The sequence below is a fragment of the Eutrema salsugineum genome, unplaced genomic scaffold (assembly GCF_000478725.1).
Source record: "Eutrema salsugineum unplaced genomic scaffold, Eutsalg1_0 scaffold_11, whole genome shotgun sequence".
In the NCBI taxonomy this organism is placed as follows: Eukaryota; Viridiplantae; Streptophyta; class Magnoliopsida; order Brassicales; family Brassicaceae; genus Eutrema; species Eutrema salsugineum.
The window spans coordinates 11,202,261-11,212,907 of NW_006256901.1; the positions used below are offsets into that span (position 1 = coordinate 11,202,261).

General features: G+C 42.9%; 2 non-coding genes across 2 annotated transcripts; one reads left to right on the forward strand and one right to left on the reverse strand.

Moving 5' to 3' along the window:
* The first annotated feature begins 758 nt into the window (after nt 1-758).
* Nucleotides 759-865, forward strand: LOC112090041. Its single transcript, XR_002901400.1, has one exon. It is a non-coding gene; the product is annotated as a small nucleolar RNA R71 (small nucleolar RNA).
* A 7,626-nt stretch (nt 866-8,491) lies between these two features.
* LOC112089978 lies at nt 8,492-8,598 on the reverse strand. Its single transcript, XR_002901338.1, has one exon. It is a non-coding gene; the product is annotated as a small nucleolar RNA R71 (small nucleolar RNA).
* Nucleotides 8,599-10,647: the final 2,049 nt, after the last annotated feature.

The window sequence follows — 10,647 nt, forward strand, 5'->3', positions numbered from 1 at the left end:
AAGATTCAAACTTACCATTCAGATCATTGTACATGCAGTCCACTTTCACGTTCACGTCTTTAGATGCTTTTTCGTTCGTCATAACAAGCTGTTGGATTGACTGTTCAAGTCTACCGATTTGTGAAGCTAGCTGGTTCTTCGTGACTCCCTGCTGTTGTACAAATTGATTGTTAAAACCCGTACCTTGGTAGTTATATGGCTGTCGCGGTTGATATGGTACTATTCCCCCAAAGTTTCCACCTTGAAACTTGTTTTGGAATGATTTTTGCTGAGGTGGGTAGTACTGATTTTGAGGATTCTCCACATTTGGATTGCGGTAAGAGAGATTGTTGTAATTTGCATTCCGGAAGTTGTTGTTGAAGTTGTTGTTGGAGCGAATTTGGTATGGCACCAGTGCTCCTACGTAGTTCACATCTTCTTCTTGAAATGCTTAATTAATGTGATCGATATCACTAGGTCCTTCATCTTCTGTGCCATTGTTGGTTTCACAGGCATGGATCGGGCGATTGTTGCTCTTCAGAAGCTGGCTCACCATGTTCTTCAACTCGGTTATCTCCTTGTTGTCTGTTCCGGCTTGCTTCATCGATCGATCGTATTCAGGACAGTCATTGCTATTGGCTTGAGCCAAATTTTCGATGAGAGCTCTTCCTTGGGTTATCGTCTTTTGCCCAAAATCTCCATTGCTAGCTGTATCAAGTGAAAGTTTGTATTTTGGTTGCAAACCTCGGTAAAATGTGCTCAGCAGGCTTGATCCATGAAATCCATGGTGAGGGAAATCACGTTCATACTCCTTAAAACGTTCCCAAGCTTCATAGAAAGATTCAGTTGGCCCTTGTTGAAAGGTTGAGATCTTTGTTCTCAAATTGTTCGACCTTGACTTAGTGTAGAAGTGGTTTAGGAAAGCAGTTCTACATTCTTCCCAATTGGTAATCGATCCTGCAGGCAAAGCCTTCAACCAACGGTGAGCTTTATCTGCTAATGAAAAAGGGAACAGCTTACACTTTAAATAGTCAGGTGGAACTTGGTTTGTTCTCATCATGCTGCAAATTTCTTCAAAAAGCTCGATATGGTCCATTGGGTTCTCAGAAGGAACTCCATGGAACTGGTTTTGCTTCACCAATGAGATGATTTGAGGCTTGACTTCAAACTCATTCCGGTTTGGAAATGGTACTTGAATTGCAGATCGATTCTGAAAATTTTGAGTAGGTGCATCAAAATCAGCTATGCGATGGTTCCTGGCTTGTCTTCGGTGTTGATTTGCTGGCGAAATGGGGCGGTGAACGCGTTCATTCGGCTACATTTCTGGGTGGTCACCATCGTCTGCATTGATGGGTGGATCAAGGTCTTCACGTCCTTCTCTCTCTCGGTTCTGGTGGTTTCTTGGAAGAACCTCAACCTCCTCTCCATCTTGTCGAGCATCATCACCTTCTATGTGATCATTCTCTTTGTTTTCTCCATGTTGGGACCCGTCTTGGTCCATATTTAAATTTCGATTAATAGGATCTCCAGGCTGGTCGTCGTTGGCCATTCCTTGCGTTCTTCTAAGTCTTCGAAGTTCTCTTTCGTGTCTGTCTATCTCGTCTAGAATTGGAATGTCTCTTGCAGGTCTACGCCTGGTATTCATGCAATTCAGAGAAAAATAAAAGAAGGGAAAGATAGTTCAGAAAAACTTTAAGAAAGAACTAGAGATCAGGTGTCTAGAACAGAAGTTAAAACAAGAAAAATAGCAAAAGGCAGCGAAACAAATCCCCGGCAACGGCGCCAAAAACTTGATGGTCGTGTCAACTGCGTGAGGGAACAAGTTTTACCCTTAACAAAACAAATGAAAGCCGCAAGTGCACAGCTAATCAGTTGTAGTATTTAGGGATCGAATCCACAGAGATTTGTGTGCCTGGTATTCTTCTACGGTTTTTAACTTTATGTCTAGACTAAATTGGTTTTAAAGGTTGGTTGTTTGTTTTGCGAACTAAACTAAAAACAAAGAAAGCAAATAAATCTATCCTAAAAAGCAAGTAAGAAAATCGAATGAAATGCAATTAGAATACGCAAAATATCGAATGAAAGACTAATAAGGCAAGTGAAATATTGCATGAAAGGTAAATTAAGCAAGTAAAATATCGAACTAAGGGAATTGAAATGCAAGTCTAAGAAAACATTGAAAATCGATGGAGTTGTAAACTATGGCTAAAAACGCTGAGCTTTTGGGAACTCTAAGGGATCATAATCGGTTTCAACACTAAGGTAGATAGATTGGGATTGACGGATAACAATATATGGGTTCTAGAGCTAGAGTACGGCGGTATGACTACGTCACTGTCGTGATCATAACCAACTGTTTCTCGCAACCCTGACCAGTAGGTTTCCACTCTGGCCCTGGAAGGGAGAGAACGCAAGAGCTGCACAAGACTCGTCAATACTCACGATCTCGCCGCAGGTAGGTTTCCACTCCTACGGAAAAATTGCCTGTTTCATTCTAGGGCTGATACTTAATGAAAACTTTCGCAACACTAACTATCTAGATCAGATACTAGGTGATCAATCAAGCATACATGCAATAAGAACAAGAATAAACAGAGAACAGGTCGAAATCCCAGATCTATAAACCTAGATGTCTTAATTGATTATTAGAGCCCCTTTCGGGAACCCTAAGCTCAACTCGGGATCTACTCAGACATGGCTGAGGTCGACATCATCATTGGTTTTAATAAAAGTAATGAAAAACAGTAAAGAAAAGAGATAAAGAAAGCTTCTCTATTGAAGAACTCGGACTTGAACAATCTTCTACAAAAATCTCATAAAAACGGCTGAAAGAAAAGGGTTAATGTAAAGTATGAAGGGTTGTGTCTAAAAACGACCTAAATGACATGTATTTATAGTCTCCAATACTCCATGGTCTCGTTCCGGAATGGAGGCTGAGAATGACTTTGGGCTTCAGATAAGTGGGCTTTAAGTCGGAGCTTGATTGCCGCGGTCGGGAGTGTTGTGACCGCGGAAAATTGCTTGTTGGCTGCGGTCGGGAAGCTTCTGACCGCGGCAAATAGCTTGTTGGCCGCGGTCGCGTGAGTTGCTGGCCGACTCCGCGTGGCTCCGGGGCTAATGGAATATCTTGAGATCCAACCGTTGGAATGTCTCCAAACCAGGTGCATTTGAAAGCTGGTTGATTCTTCTATAAATTGTCCAATTTTGAGGGTGATCAGACGGTGAGAAGGTCTTCGTCTCTCCATGAGAGTTCCGACGGTCTGCTTTTATCCAAAAGAGTCTTTTTGTTCCATTTTGTGCCTCTTTATCCCAAATTACCTGAAAAGTCTTTTAAAATCCGGAAACATAGAAATCCTTTGAAAACCTTTGAAAATGGAGTAAAAACACTTGTAAAAGATATTAAAGTGATCCATAAAAATGGTCAAAATTCGGTGTTATCAAACACTCAGACATCTTCAACTTTGGTGAAGGAACCTTCGGCGCTTGGGAAGTGGAAGGTTCCCTGGAGGGCTCATCTTCGCAGTGCATTGACACGGTCAGAAAGAGGCTTCTAGACATGCGTCATTCCAGAAACGTTATCTTCTTGCTCATAGCTCCGAATTGAATGATCTCAAACGTTCTGGAAAGAGGACTCAAATATCTCGGATCCTGATGAAGGCCCTGTAGACTGAATCGGTCTGGAAGTGCATCGTCCTTCGCATTCTTCGGAGCTCATCGGGTCGGTCCAAAATGGCAGCGAGACAGGCGTGCCTTTCGACGGGCTTAACTCTCTGCTCACGGCTCAAAATTATATGATTCTACCTGCTCTGGAACCATTATCCAATCCTATCCAACTTTGATGAAGCACCCGACAGCTGAATCGACCGGCAAAACCTTCGGGTAACGCGATTTCTGAGATGTGTCTTTACCCGGAAACTTTGGCCGAGAAACCTTAGCAGCGGTACACGTTTTGGCCGAGGGGCTCACTCGCGGTACATGAAAATCGCCGATAAAAGTTTCCTGCGGTACGTGAGAATCGCCAAGAACCTCCAAAAACCCATTTTCACCATCTTTCAAGTCCTGATCGCCATTCCTCTTCCTGGATCTACCTTTTTAACTCCAAATAGCTCCAAATACACCTGATAAACACTCCAAACATGCAAAGACTCATTGGGACCTAATGCAACTCCTAAGTCCTAAAACAAACCCTAAAGACCTAAAATGCATGAAATAAGATATGATTTGAAATGAATTATACAACCTAAATGATGCAAATTATGAACATATCAAAATCCCCAGCAACGGCGCCAAATACTTGATGCTAAGAGAATCAAAGGTTACTTCTAGCTTCACGTTTTAAATTTATAACCCTAAATATCTGCAACTGCACAGATGTACGCTGTAGTACTTAGGGGTCGAACCACAGAGATTTTGAGCTTTCAGTGCGAACCAATCAAGACTTAAGACTAGCAGAACAAGCAAATGAGGTTTTTGGTTTTGGTGTCATCTTAGTGTAAATCGAAATAAACAAGTTGTAAAACAATAAAAAACAGGCGCTGGGTTCCAAGGGTTCTCGCAGGGGTTCATGAACTGATCAAAAGACATACAAATCGATAAAAGTAATCATCTAGTGAGGAACCCGAACTAGAATAGAAACATATAAGATTAGCCAACTGACGTCACCCTAATCATCTAATCACTCAACACAGCAATTAACTCTCTCTCTCATGCTGCGAATAAGATCATGCATTATAAATAGAATTCGTCCACGCTCACAATTCTCTACAGGTAGCTTTTGTCTCCTGTAGCGAATTCGCTCGATCACTTCTAGGTCTGGTAATTCGATACAGCACTCTCGTGGCTCCAATTACTGAAATCAATTTCTAAGCGGCTAGCAACAGAAACAGCATAGTGAATAAGAATGAACGAAGGACTCCTAGAAGATCAATAACCCTAAATCGAATAAAGCATATATTCAAGACATGAAATTCCCTTTGAAAACTCCCTTAAAAACCCAACTGGGAAATTACTCAGACATAGTTGAATTCAATGATATGTTCATAATTTGCATCATTTAGGTTGCATAATTCATTCTAAATCATGTTTTATGCCATGCATTTTAGGTCCTCAGGGTGTTTTAGAACTTAGGAGATGCATTAGGTTCCAATGAGTCTTTGCATGTTTTGAGTGTTCATCAGGTGTATTTGGAGCTGAAAAGATGAATCCAGGAGGTGGAATGGTGATCAAAGCTTGAAAAGTGGCAAAATTGGGTTTAAGGAGGTTCTCGGCCATTCTCGCTGACCAGGAAGGTTTTTATCGGCCATTCTCGCGTACCAGGAAGGATTTTATCGGCCATTTTCACGTACCGCGGGTAGATTTTATCGGCCAAAACGCGTACCGGCTATCGAATCTCTCGGCCAAAATCTCCGGGTGCAGACACGTTTCTGAAATCGCCTGTCCGGGGAACCTTCCGGTCCGATTCAGATGTCGGGTGCTTCATAGAAGTTGGAGAGCATTGGATCACGGATTCATAGCAAGTAGAAGCATGGAATTCGGACGCGTGAGCAGAGAGTTAAGCTCGTCGGAAGAAACCCCTGTCTCGCTGCTGTTTTCGACCAAGCCGATAAGCTCTGAAGAATGCGAAGGACAGTGCACTTCCAGGCCGATTCAGTTTCCGGGGCCTTCATGAGAATCAGAGAAATTTGGGTCCTCTTTCCAGAACATCCGAGATCATTCAATTCAAAGCTATGAGCAGGAAGATTCGGTCTCCGGAATGGACACATATATAGACGGCTCTCTCTGATCGTGTAAATGCATTGCAAAGATGAGCCCTCCAGGAAGTCTTACACTTCCCAAGCACCGAAGCTTCCTTCAACAAAGTTGGAGATAAATGAGTCCTCTGTCTTCTTCAACCGGAATCACTCAATTCGGACAAGTCTCTAGGAAGTTACACTCTCCGGAATGCGAGGTGGTCCAGAGAGCCCAGAATGACTAAGTTAAACATGCCGCGATGGAATGCCACGGTCCACACTTGGCCGTGGCAACTTTTGCACACCCTCGGCGAATGACACGATCCTCATGCCACGGTCTACACTTGACCGTGGCAGACGAACACTTGGCTGGGAGGAACTTTGCAAGCATTCGGCATTTGACACGGCCTGAATGCCACGGTCTGGGACTTGACCGCGGCAACTTCTGCAAACCTTCGGCGATTGGCACGAGCTTCATGACACGGTCTACATTTGACCGTGGCAAACAGAAGATGGCTGGGGCAACTTTTACATGCATTCGGGTTTTGACACGGTTTGAATGCCACGATCTGGAGCTTGACCGTGGCAATCAAATACTTGGCTGGGAAGGATTTTACATGCATGCGGTTTTTGACATGGTCTGAATGCCACGGTCTGGGGCTTGACCGAGGCAAATTTTGCACATCTTCGGCGTTTGACATGGTGACTTGCCACGGGATTCGAACGAGGTTTGATCAGACCGTGGCATCAAAAGGCGACCAAGAACACAAGAGAAAGCTTTGACACGGTTAGGTTGCCACAGTCACACTAAAAACACACCAGACCGTGGCAAACCCTTCTTCATCCACCAAGACCGGGTCAGTACCCGGTTTGTTCCGGGTTGACCCGGTTCGCCCAAGACTCCTATATATTGTTTTTAGACCTAATTTGGAGAACACCTTTTATCTACTTTTAGTTTCTTTTTCCCTTTGGTGAAAGAGAACTTGATACACCTTGTTTTTAGAGTTTAATATCGATTTGGAGTTTCTTTTCATCTTGTTCCATCATTTCTTATCATCAAATCACACTTCTAATCATGATTAACAACACATCTTGCAAAGGATCTAGTGTGTTGATCATGATTAGTGAGTAATCCCATATTAAGGTCTTAGATATGTAGATTAGGGTGCTTAAGTGGTAGATTAGTGAGCTTAGGGGTTAGATCATGCATATTCCATTCTCTACAACTTGTTCTCTATGCTAGATCCATACAAATCATATGTGGTCTAGATTCTGGGCATTTCATGCAGCAAAAGTGAATGATGAAATGCCTGAACCAAAGTTGTTAGAGGTTTAAGTGTTATTCATCATGGGAATGATTGTTTATATGCTTAAATGACAGATTAAACTGATTCTTAATGCTTGTTAACTCTTGTTTCACTGATGATGATTGGGTTAGAAACTGTTTTAGCATAGAAGTTAATACCTTCATGAGAGGATTAACTTAATTAAAGATATTTATGTTGAATGGCTTGCTTGATCATATGATTCATTAGCTCATTAGTTTATCACTGAAGGCACCCTAATCCACTATCATGTCTAAGACCTTTCTCATCATCATTCATACATTATCATCATTTGTCATTGTTTAGTTCTTGTTTAAGCATTTCATTAATCCTTAATCCTGTTTAAGTTTGTAGTTGTCTCTAGATAATCAAAACCCACTCTTGTTTGCTTGAATTAAGAACCTGATCACATAGTTTAGTGTCTAACACCACATCTGGATTGATAAACCTCTTTGTGCTACTTTGACAAGGGGATTGATAGCCCTGAGACCCTAAAAAGTCTTGTCTATCAATTGGCGCCGTTGCCGGGGATCGAACCCGGGTCACCCGCGTGACAGGCGGGAATACTTACCACTATACTTATCAATTGGCGCCGTTGCCAAATTGTGGTTTGTTTAGCATTAAGCTCTGATCTGTTCTTGAGATCAAGTGCTTACTTTCTTGTTTTACTGATTCCTTTCAAGTTCTGTTTGTGATTTCAGGTGTATGAACACCAGGTCTAGATCAAGAAGTTGTGGCCCTCCTTTCCCTCTCAACGACAATATCAATCTTCTGGTACCAAGGAGGAGAAGGGACAGACGTGGTAGACAAATTGATCAGACAGAGATGGCAGAACAAGGAGATCACGTGGTAGACATAGAACAACCAGTTCATGAGCAACAGGCTCAATGTAATGGAGCTGGTAATGGAGTTGGTCAAGGGCTTCATCAGGGTAATGTTCATCAGGAACAGGTGCACCACCAACAAGCTTATGTCCACCAGGGACAAGCTCAAGCTCCTCAATAAAGGCATCAGGCCAATGTTCAGCAAAGACAACAAGTGCACCACCAACCCCACCCTTTCCAACAACAACAAAGAAGATATGAGCAACCCCAAATCTATGTTGGACAGAATGACAGGGCCAATGCTCATCAGTATGGAGCTGGTATTCAGGCACCACCTGTGCAAAACAACAACTTTGAAGTGAAGGCATCATTGCTGAATATGGTCCAGAACTCAAAGTTCCATGGGTTTGCAATGGAAGATCCCTTGGAACACTTGGACCAGTTTGATAAGGTGTGTGATCTGACAAAGATTAATGGAGTTTCAGAAGACAGCTTCAAGCTAAGACTATTTCCCTTCAGTCTTGGTGACAAAGCTCATCAATGGAAGAAGAATCTTCCAAGAGGCTCCATTCAAACCTGGGAGCAATGCAAGCAAGCCTTCTTATCTAAGTTCTTCTCCACCTCAAGAACTGCAAAACTGAGGAACCAAATCTCTAGCTTCACTCAGTACAGCAATGAGAGTTTTGGTGAAGCATATGAGAGATTCAGGAGCTACACAAACCAATGCCCACACCATGGGTTTAGTGAGGCTTCTCTTCTCGGCACACTTTATAGAGGAGCTCTTCCCAAGATTAGAAACCAGCTGGATACTGCTTCCAATGGGAACTTTCTGGGTAAAGAGATACATGCTGCTTTAGAGCTAGTGGAGAACTTAGCATTAAGCAATGATACTTATGCTGAAGACTATGACAGATCAAATAGGTCTGAAGGTTCAAGCTCAGAACAGAGGCTCACCAGAGAAGTTAAGGAGTTGAGAAGTGAATTAGACAAGCTGAAGTTGGTAACTCACAAGCCAATGCATTTTGTTGGAGAGTATGAGGAACCATCTCAAATCTTTGAGAACATAAGTGAAGAAGGTCTTACCCAAGAGGAGCTTAACTACATTGGGAATCAGAGGTTCCAGAGATATCAGTATGGTAATGCCAATCCAAACCTTTCTTACAGGAACACCAATGTAGCTAACCCACAAGACTAGGTCTATCCCAATTCTCAAGCTCCACAGAACTTTGTTCCCAAGAACAACTTTCAAGGATCTTTTCAACCAAAGAATCAGTTTGCTCAGAATCAAGGTTTTGGTCAGCAACAGCAACCATTTCAGGGTCCTAGTTTCAATACACAGCAGCAAAAGGCACCACCAGGGTTTGGTCCTCCACAGTTCCAACAGCAAGCGCCTGTTCAAAAACAGTTTCAGCCACCACCGGTTCAACAACAGCCACAGATGGGTTCAGATATGGTTGGTATTCTGCAACAACTACTTCAGGGTCAACAGATCTTTGCAAGTCAGAATGCAGCCATGCAACAGGAAATCAAGGAACTGAAGCAAAACCAGGCATCAAGCTCAAGGAACCAAGGTCACCTACCTGGAAAACCATTACCCAACCCCAAGGAATATGCCAAGGCCATTACACTGAGGAGTGGAAAGGAGTTACCTGGTATTCAGAATAATAATGTGATCATTGAGGACAATGATCAAACTTTGGGGGAGGCAGCCTTAAAAGAGGATCAAGTTGCTGAGAAACCAAGGACAGAAAAGGGAAAAGACGTAGCAAAGGAACCAGAACCAGAAAAGAAATATGTGCCACCACCTCCATACCAACCCAAGCTTCCATTTCCAGGGAGATTCAAGAAGCAACTAGTGGACAAGGCAAGAGCTGTATTTGAGAAGGCACTCAAGGAGACACCACTCACAATGCCTCTCATTGATGCATTCTTAATATTGCCAAAGATGGGGAAGTTCTTGAAGGATGCCATTCTGAACAAGACAAAAGAGCTTCAAGGAATGGTAGTACTAAGTCATGAATGCAGTGCTATCATTCAGAAGAAGTCCATTCCAAGGAAGTTAACTGATCCAGGGAGTTTCACACTCCCTTGTGCCATTGGACCTCTTATATTCTCTGGATGTCTTTGTGATCTAGGAGCATCAGTGAGCTTGATGCCATTCCCCATAGCAAAGAAGCTGGGCTTTAGAGTCTTCAAACCTGCAAGGATCTCTCTTATCCTTGCAGATAGATCAGTTAGATTGCCTGTTGGTATGTTGGAAGATCTACCTGTCAAGATTGGTGGTTTTGAGGTTCCAACAGATTTTGTTGTGCTGGAAATGGATAAGGAACCAGTAGATCCTCTTATCTTGGGCAGGCCATTCTTAGCAACTGCAGGAGCTATTATTGATGTGAGAGGTGGGATAATAGAGCTCCAACTTGGGTCTGAAAAGCTCAAGTTTGATGTGAATGAGATGATGAAGAAACCCACCATTGAAGGTCAATGTTTCTATGTGGAGACAATGGATCAGTTGGCTGATGAGTTGCTAGAGTTGCTGAATACTGAGGATCCTCTTCAAGCTGCTCTAACTCAAGAACAAGGAGGCAATGGGCTCTTAGCTGAATCAAGTGAAGGGTACAAGTTGTACTTGGACAATGCAAGAGAGCTGGGTCCTGAGATAAGGTTTTTGGAGCAGGAACAAAGTGACTCTGAGGTCTAGGCTATCAAAGGATCAGACACCAGCAAAAGTAGCTTGGACCAGGATTGGAATGAGGCTGATGCACCCCCTGTTGAGCTCAAGCCTCTACCAAC